This window comes from Hippopotamus amphibius, chromosome 15 (genome assembly GCF_030028045.1).
Source record: "Hippopotamus amphibius kiboko isolate mHipAmp2 chromosome 15, mHipAmp2.hap2, whole genome shotgun sequence".
NCBI lineage: Eukaryota > Metazoa > Chordata > Mammalia > Artiodactyla > Hippopotamidae > Hippopotamus > Hippopotamus amphibius.
In genome coordinates this window covers 31,496,757-31,504,540 of record NC_080200.1, presented here as the reverse complement: position 1 = coordinate 31,504,540, position 7,784 = coordinate 31,496,757, and positions in this window count along the sequence as shown.

The window sequence follows — 7,784 nt, the reverse complement described above, 5'->3', positions numbered from 1 at the left end:
AACATGAAAAGAAAAAAAGTTAAGAAAAAGTGAATGATGCCTCCGTCTAGAGGAATACTTGGCAGTTATTATGTTCAGGACCATTTCTTTTTCTGCCATTGATGGAAAACTCCTTGGATCCCGTTAGCATTTATGGATTCAAGGAGTGCAGTTCTTCATAGGTTCTGTCACGTCGTTAGGAGGGGAATCCTCATCAAGTTGCTTCAACCAGGACTATGTGTCCTTCAGATGCGGAGATGGAAATGAATGGTGCTCTGCGGGGCGGTGGGGGGGCGGGGGCGTGATGATAGGCACCCAGGACTCCTTCCCCCAGGCCTCCTTTTGTTCCCTCACTGCTTCCTGGAGAAGGGACACCCCCCCCCACGCACACACCGTCTAGGTGTGCTATTTGCTGTCCATAATTTCCCGTGCCCTTTGGGCATGGCTGATAGAGACGGACATGAAGCAGCAGGACGGCAAGCTGGCACCTGGGCCTAGGGAAGTTTCACAAGTGAAATATCAGAACTGGAGCTGGGACAGACATGCCTCCCCTTCCCGGGGCCGGGGGTGGGGGGGGTGGGGGGGGCGGTGCGGAAGCTGGGCTGGGGGAGCTGGAGACGAGGGGCACAGAGAGAGGCGGGGAAGGGAGGCCCCACGTGGGCCTGGGAGAGCCGGGGATGGGGGGGCGGGGCGGTGGGGGGCAGGGGGCCACTGCTGACCGGCCTGGGTTCGGGTTCCCTGTCCCCCGTCCTGCTGAGAACTTGCCTTTGCTTCCTGCCCTCAGGTGTGCGAGAGGAGCATGTTTCTTTTCAATAAAGACCAATACATCATGTCACACTATGTTTGGTTTTGCTTGTTCATGTTCCAGACGAGGCCAACGAACTCTCCCAGGGGAGATGTGGGTACAAAGGATCTGACAGGATGGGAGGGTGCGGGTCCGCGCATGGGCCAAGAAATCCAGAAAACCTGTCGTAGCTGAGACTCAGGCCTTTTTCAGAAATAGGCCAAGAGAGTTCAGCTTTGACCATTCCCTGCCAAGCAGTCATCACAGGTGCTTCCTGGAAGGGATTGAGTTGCAGAAACCAGCGTGGCCCGCAGCCCTCAGGCCTCAGCCCGGCAGGCAGGCAGGCAGACAGGCAGCGGCTATTGTCTGTTGGTCCCGCCCCCGCCCCCGCCCCCGCCCCCGCCTGCTTCTCCACCGCTCGCTCCTTCCCAAGTCCCCAGGGCTGATAGTTGCCGGGAGAGGGGGAGGGGAAGTCCGGACGCTTCATTCCGCAGGGCCTTGTTCAATCGCTTCATTCAAATGCAGAATGCTCTCCGGTCAGATCGGGAGCCTTTGACTTTGCCTCGAGCTCCCCTTTATCGAACGGCTTTTTTTTTTCCTTCCCCAATTTCCCCACCCTTAGGCTGCCCCCTCCAAACTGCAGGGAGGGAGGGAGGGAGGGAGGGAGGGAGGGATGGGTGAAGGTTGTGTGAGAACTTCTCCTTGTCTCAGGCAAATAGGAGTCCCCTCTTTTTCCTAACCCAGGAAACCCCACTAAACCATTTGAGAATCACGGACATGCGTGGAAGCAAACGTCTTAACTTGAGATCGTGCTCTGCTGTGGGAGGACAGAAAGGAGGGCCAGAATGTCCGGTCTTGTGCTGTCTGGTTCTTAAGCGACTTGAATTCAAGGAGACACATTTTGGGGCGGCCTACTCTGAACATATTGAAAGCTGACCTGGTGACTGTGTGTGTGTGTGTGTGTGTGTGAGAGAGAGAGGGAGAGGGAGATGGAGGGAGGGAGGGAGGCGGGGAGGGAGGGAAAGGGAGAAAATAGGTTAGTAGAGGCCTCCATTTCATGGAAACTGTTTCTGAGTTCTGAGAACAGGTCGGTTCTGTGAAAAAGTTATCATATCTCCTCTCAGGAGGCAGTGATGTCGATGGGCTCCCAAAAACTAGGCCTGTGGTGCAAGCAATCAGGTTATTTCCTAAGAGGCACTTGTATGGAAACCAAAGGAAGACAAAGGTCCATCACTGGAGCCGATTATAAACCAGTGGGGGAGGGGGGAGCGTGTGGGGGGCGGTGTCAGTGAAGAAGATTTGTAGATGTTAGGGTGGAAGCAACTTTAGCAGTTTGAAATGGCTGTGATGATGTCGGGTGTTTGGTTCGACTTTCGGAGTGGCTCTCACAGAAACAGGCACCAGGATGGTTTCCACAGGAGCTGTGGTGGCCATGTCTCTAAAGTTTTCACCAAGTCCTCCAGCTTCGGTCTGTAGGGCTTCAGGCAAAGGGCCGTTTTCGTTGTCAGTGATGCCAAGTCAAAAGGGTGGGCGAAAGTGGGAAACATTCATGGAGAGAGTTGTAGCCAGATATTGGGGGCAACTTGAAAGACTTCAGGATCCAGTCCGGTTTTCAGGTGAAAAGCAACACCCTAAGGAAAATGAATAGCACCAGAATCTCATATCCACAAGTGTGTATTCCCGTTTTATGGAAACGTAATGTGGGCCTCTAAGGAACGCGTGCAAGTGACTCTCTTGCCAAAGAAATAAGGAGCCTCACTGAGAGTTTCTGAATTCTGGACGGAGCAGGTAGGGAGAAAAAGAGAAGTGATTCCATTTTGCTGACAAGGGTACAAGTCACCAAATGGATGTCCAACTTTTAAAATAAATTGGGTTTTGTTTGTTTTCATTTTCCCTTGTAGCTGGAAAAGAAAAGATTTCACAATCCGTCCTGTTCTCTCTCTCTCTCACTCAGGTTAGGAGATTCTTTTCTGTTTGAAATAATTGAAGCATTTATAATGTCGTGCAGTTTCAGGTGTACAGCACAGTGATTTAGATAGAAAGATAGGTAGATAGATAGATAGATAGATATAGATTCTGTTTCAGATTTTTTTTCTCTTATAGGTTATTACAAAGTATTGAGTATAGTTTCCTGTGCCAAGTCGTAAGAGCTTGTTGATTATCCACTTTATGTATAGGAATGTGTATATGTTCATCCCAAGCTCCTAAGGTATCCGCACCCTGCCCCCCCCCGCGGCTTCCCCAATCAGTCCTATTGTAGACAAGTAGTCATACACACACTATCATCCTAGTCCTCAGTTCATTCAGCCCCACGTAGGTCACTCGTTCTTCTCGGAGTCCAGTTTTCCCATCGGCCCTGTCAATCTTGCCTGATGATTGAGCGTGACTGGAAAAGTGATGGTCCCAAGAAGTTTGCAAGAGCTTTTGTGAAGGCTCATAGGACTTGCCCAGCGAAGTGGGTGCCTTGATCACTGCAGGCTGTGGAAGGTATACCCAAAGTGGCAAACACAATTTTTTTTTAACCGTCTCTATGCCATGGTGAGGACAGAAGGCTTGCAGCAAGGGAAGGCTTCAACCCACATGGAAACCATACTCACCGTCACAGGAACGTTTGGATGACCCTTACTACGTGCCAGTGGAGTGAAGTCCAGTGGCCGGGGCTCAGGGGTTCCTGAGAGAGGAGGTCTGACGCCTCTGGGGACAAAGAGAATTGTTTTCCCCCAGGGTGACAAGCATGACAGGTCAGCCATTGCAGGTAACCTGTAGAAATCTTCCCACCAGCATCTATTTACAATTGGAGCCATTCAAAATGCACCAAGGTGGGTGGCGGAATGCGGGGGGGCGGCGGGGACCTGGGGGGGTGAGGTTCCCCGGGAAGCCTGAGACATGGAGACCCAGTGGCCGGCCGGGCTGCTGCCCCTCTCTGGAGTCTGCTGTCCCTCTCTGGGGTCTGCTGTAGCCCCGACCCTCTGTTGAATGGACAGAATGGAATTGATCCACGTGTGCCCCCCCCCCATCATCTTTCAAGAGGCTGTTGTTGCCGCCTCGGCATGAAACTCGGGTGGAATATCTCCTTGATACTGGGCTCAGTCCCTGTCATGTGAGCCTCCATTTGGATGACCGAAAACCCTGTATGCCAGGGCAGAGAAGAAGGATCCCATCATTTCCAGAGCAGTTGGAACACACCCGTGTATCGACACAAGCCAAAGAAGGCTTCACGTTCCTTCCTCTTCGACAACGCTTCCCATGTCAGGAAACCTCTCCAGGAAGCCTACTCCGTTTCATGGCTCTGCTTTCGAAGGAGAGAGAACACATTCTTGAGCTAGGCCCTCTCCTCTTGGATCCTCTCTCAACATGCATTCTAAGTGCAAAAGACTTCATGTGTCATTCGGTTTGGGGGCAAATGTGTCCAAAATACCCCAACGAGTGTAAAACAGTTAGATAGGTCACTGGGGAACAGTGCCTCCTTAGCCACGTCACCCACATCCCAGGGAAAGACTTGCTAGGCAAAGAGAGAAGCCTCTTTCCTTGTGAGCCAACCCTGGCTCTTTGAATATCAAGAGGACTAAGTCCACGTGAGTCCCCCAAGACCTGATAAAGGTAACCTAGAAAAGAAGTGATGATTTTTAGAAGACATAAGCCTTTCTTCCTTCCTTCCTTCCTTCCTTCCTTCCTTCCTTCCTTCCGGAAAAAGGAAGGAAAGCTTTCTCTCTCATGACGGAGAGAGCAGAGCAATAGAAGAAACACCCAAGCCCAAGCCCAAAGTTGGCCTTTTTCACCGAGAGACAGAAAACTAAATTCTAGTTTTGCACTGGTTTCCTGTTGATACGAACACTCATGTGTGTCCTTGAATCCATCCTCATCTTAAGCAGTCCTGACCACGGTTCCCATTCCTTTCCGAAGATTCTTCTCCTCAGAAACCTTTTCCAATCGCCTGTGCCCAGTTTTAGCTTTTCCCTTGTGTCCTTTGTTTCCCATTTCGAAATGACTAGCTTTAGGACCGAAATGTCTTTTTTTCCCTCCCCCAAACCTTATCTGCATACCTTCTACCTTGCCTCCCCCCTCCCCACACTCCCCAAAGAGGTCCTCTTCCTACAATGAGGATGGCGACCTCGGGTAGCTTGGACCACACACGTTCCTTCTTTAGGATGCCTCATCCTTGGACATTTGTCACTGCCCCCCCCCGCCCCCCACCCCACCCCACCCCACCCCACCCCACTCCAATCCAATCCAATGAAAGTAAGGAAGCCAACCACAGTGACCCGTGTGAACATGGACTGCCTTGTAGAAGTCCAGGCTCCTGCCTAGTTTGTGGTTTCCCTAAAGCGCAAGATCTGTGTAGGCATGGAAGCACGCATATGCTCCAACTCTCCGGAGCAGGGAGACCCTTAGGCTTGTGGAGCTAGGGACGTTTCAGCATTTTCCCTTCTTTGGAGATGATGTAGACAGGCTGCTGAATGTCCATTCTTTCATGGCACTCAGCCCACCCCTAAACCTAGAGATGTTGGAAAGTCTTGAAGTCGGCCTATGGAAAAGAGTTCTTGTGGAAGACGTTCCCTTACACATTCTCCTCATCTCGTCCACACTTCTGTCCTCTGTGTGTTATGAGCGGTCCCACTTGGATGATTCGTGTTTTCTTAAGACAGGAAAGCAGTCAGTCCTCATCTCTACACCTCCCGGCCGCCCCCTCCACCACCCTGTTCCCGTGAGAGATTTTCTTCCTGCTTTCAGACGGGAGAAGGAAAGGAGGGTCCGTGTTCCCCTCCTGTTGTCACCTCGCATGGCAAAATCTCCCTATGCCACGGAGGCCCATTTGGGGGCGGTGTCCTGCGGGCCCGAAGACCTTCCGAGTCAACCTCAAGGAGGATGAGGATGTTCTCTCTTGCCACCGAACCGGTGAACCCGATGGCCTTCTAAGCAATGATGTCTCATCAGCCCACCCCACCCGTTTCACACAGAACGGAACAGCCTCTCCTGGATGACTCGGAGCAGGGGAGTTCCTGGGTCTGTCAGAGAGGGCCCTCTGCTGGCGGTGGGTGAAAAAGCACTGCACAGGACAGGAGGTGTTCGTGGTGTCCTTGGGAAGGAAAGGCGGGGGGCATTTTATTCTTGGAAAGCTTATGCTGGCCCAGGATGTACACTATGAAAGATGATGCGACCTCATTTGGGGCGGGCACCAGAGGAGGGAGACGCGGGGCGGGGGGGGGGCGGGGAGGTGTAGAAACGCGTAAAAGCGGTCCTATCTTAAATGAATAAAAAAATAACAAGCAATATAACATGTACAATAAAATAGAGCACACGCAAAGGAAACGAAGGCAAAGTACAGGAAACGAAGAGAAAAATGCAAAGCCTATATACAGTGCTTCCATGTTCCTCATTCAATCAGCTTGGTGCAGGAATCTCCAGGTGATGAAGAGCAAGCATACACGGGTCAAGCGGCGGCCGCGGGTCCACCGGCAGCCCGGGGCTGCGCAGCCCGAGTCCGCGCGTGCTGTCGCTCGGCGGCCGGCGGGCCGGGTCTCTGGGCGCCCGCGGCCCGGGTCTCGGGCGCGCGCGGCCCGAGGGTCGCTCGGTGGCCGCCGGCCCGGGTCCTGGGCGCCCGCGGCCCGAGGGGCGCTCGGCGGCCGGCGGCCCGCAGCCTGCAGGCCTCTCGGTCGCCCGGGTCTCGGAGGGGCCCGCGGCCTGCTGGTCGGCCTGCGTCCCGCGGGCCCGAGGTCGCGCGGCCTGCCCGTCGACCGGGGGCACGGGTCCCGGGACGCAGAGGCCCGACGGCCGCCTGGCGGCCCGGCTCTCGGGGAGCCCGCGGCGCGAGGGTCGCACGGCGGCCCGCGGCCACAGAGCCTGCATGCCGCTCGGCGGCCGGGGTCCCGGGCGCCCGCCTCCCGAGGGTCGCTCGGCGGCCGGCGGGCATGGTCTCGGGCGCCCGCGGCCCGAGGGTCGCTCGGCGGCCGGCGGCCCGCGTCTCGGGCGACCGCGGCCCGAGGGTCGCTCGGCGGCCGGCGGCCACGGAGCCTGCAGGCCACTCGGTGTCCCGGGTGTCTGGGCGCCCGCGGCCCGAGGGTCGCTCGGCGGACCGGGTCTCGGGGAGCCCGCGGCCTGCAGGCCGCTCAGCGGCCCGGGTGTCTGGGTGCCCGCGGCCCGAGGGTCGCTCGGCGGCCGGCGGCCCGGGTCTCGGGCGCCCGCGGCCCAAGGGTCGCTCGGCGGCCGGCGGCCCGCGGCCTGCAGGCCGCTCGGCGGCCCGGGTGTCGGGGCGGGGGCCCGCGGCCCGCTGGTCGACCTGCCTGCAAGTCAACCGGCAGCCCGCGGCGATGGAGCCTGCATGCCGCTCGGCGGCCCGGCTCCCGGGGGCCCCGCGGCCTGCTAGTCGACCGGGGGCCCGCGGGCCAAGAGTCTCTCGGCGGCCCGGGTCCCGGGACGCAGAGGCCCGACGGCCGCCTGGCGGCCCGGCTCTCGGGGAGCCCGCGGCGCGAGGGTCGCTCGGCGGCCCGCGGCCACAGAGCCTGCGTGCCGCTCGGCGGCCCGGGTCCCGGGCGCCCGCCTCCCGAGGGTCGCTCGGCGGCCGGCGGGCATGGTCTCGGGCGCGCGCGGCCCGAGGGTCGCTCGGCGGCCGGCGGGCATGGTCTCGGGCGCGCGCGGCCCGAGGGTCGCTCTGCGGCCGGCAGCCCGCGGCCTGCACGCCGCTCGGCGGCCCGGGTCTCGGGGAGCCCGCGGCGCGAGGGTCGCTCGGCGGCCGGCGGGCATGGTCTCGGGCGCCCGCGGCCCGAGGGTCGCTCGGCGGCCCGCGGCCACGGAGCCTACAGGCCGCTCGGCGGCACGGGTCCCGGGCGCCCGCGGCCCGAGGGGCGCTCGGCGGCCGGCGGGCCGGGTCTCGGGCGCGCGCGTCCCGAGGGTCGCTCGGCGGCCGGCGGCCCGGCTCTCGGGGAGCCCGCGGCCCGAGGGTCGCTCGGCGGCCGGCGGCCCGGGTCTCGGGGAGCCCGCGGCGCGAGGGTCGCTCGGCGGCCCGCGGCCACGGAGCCTGCAG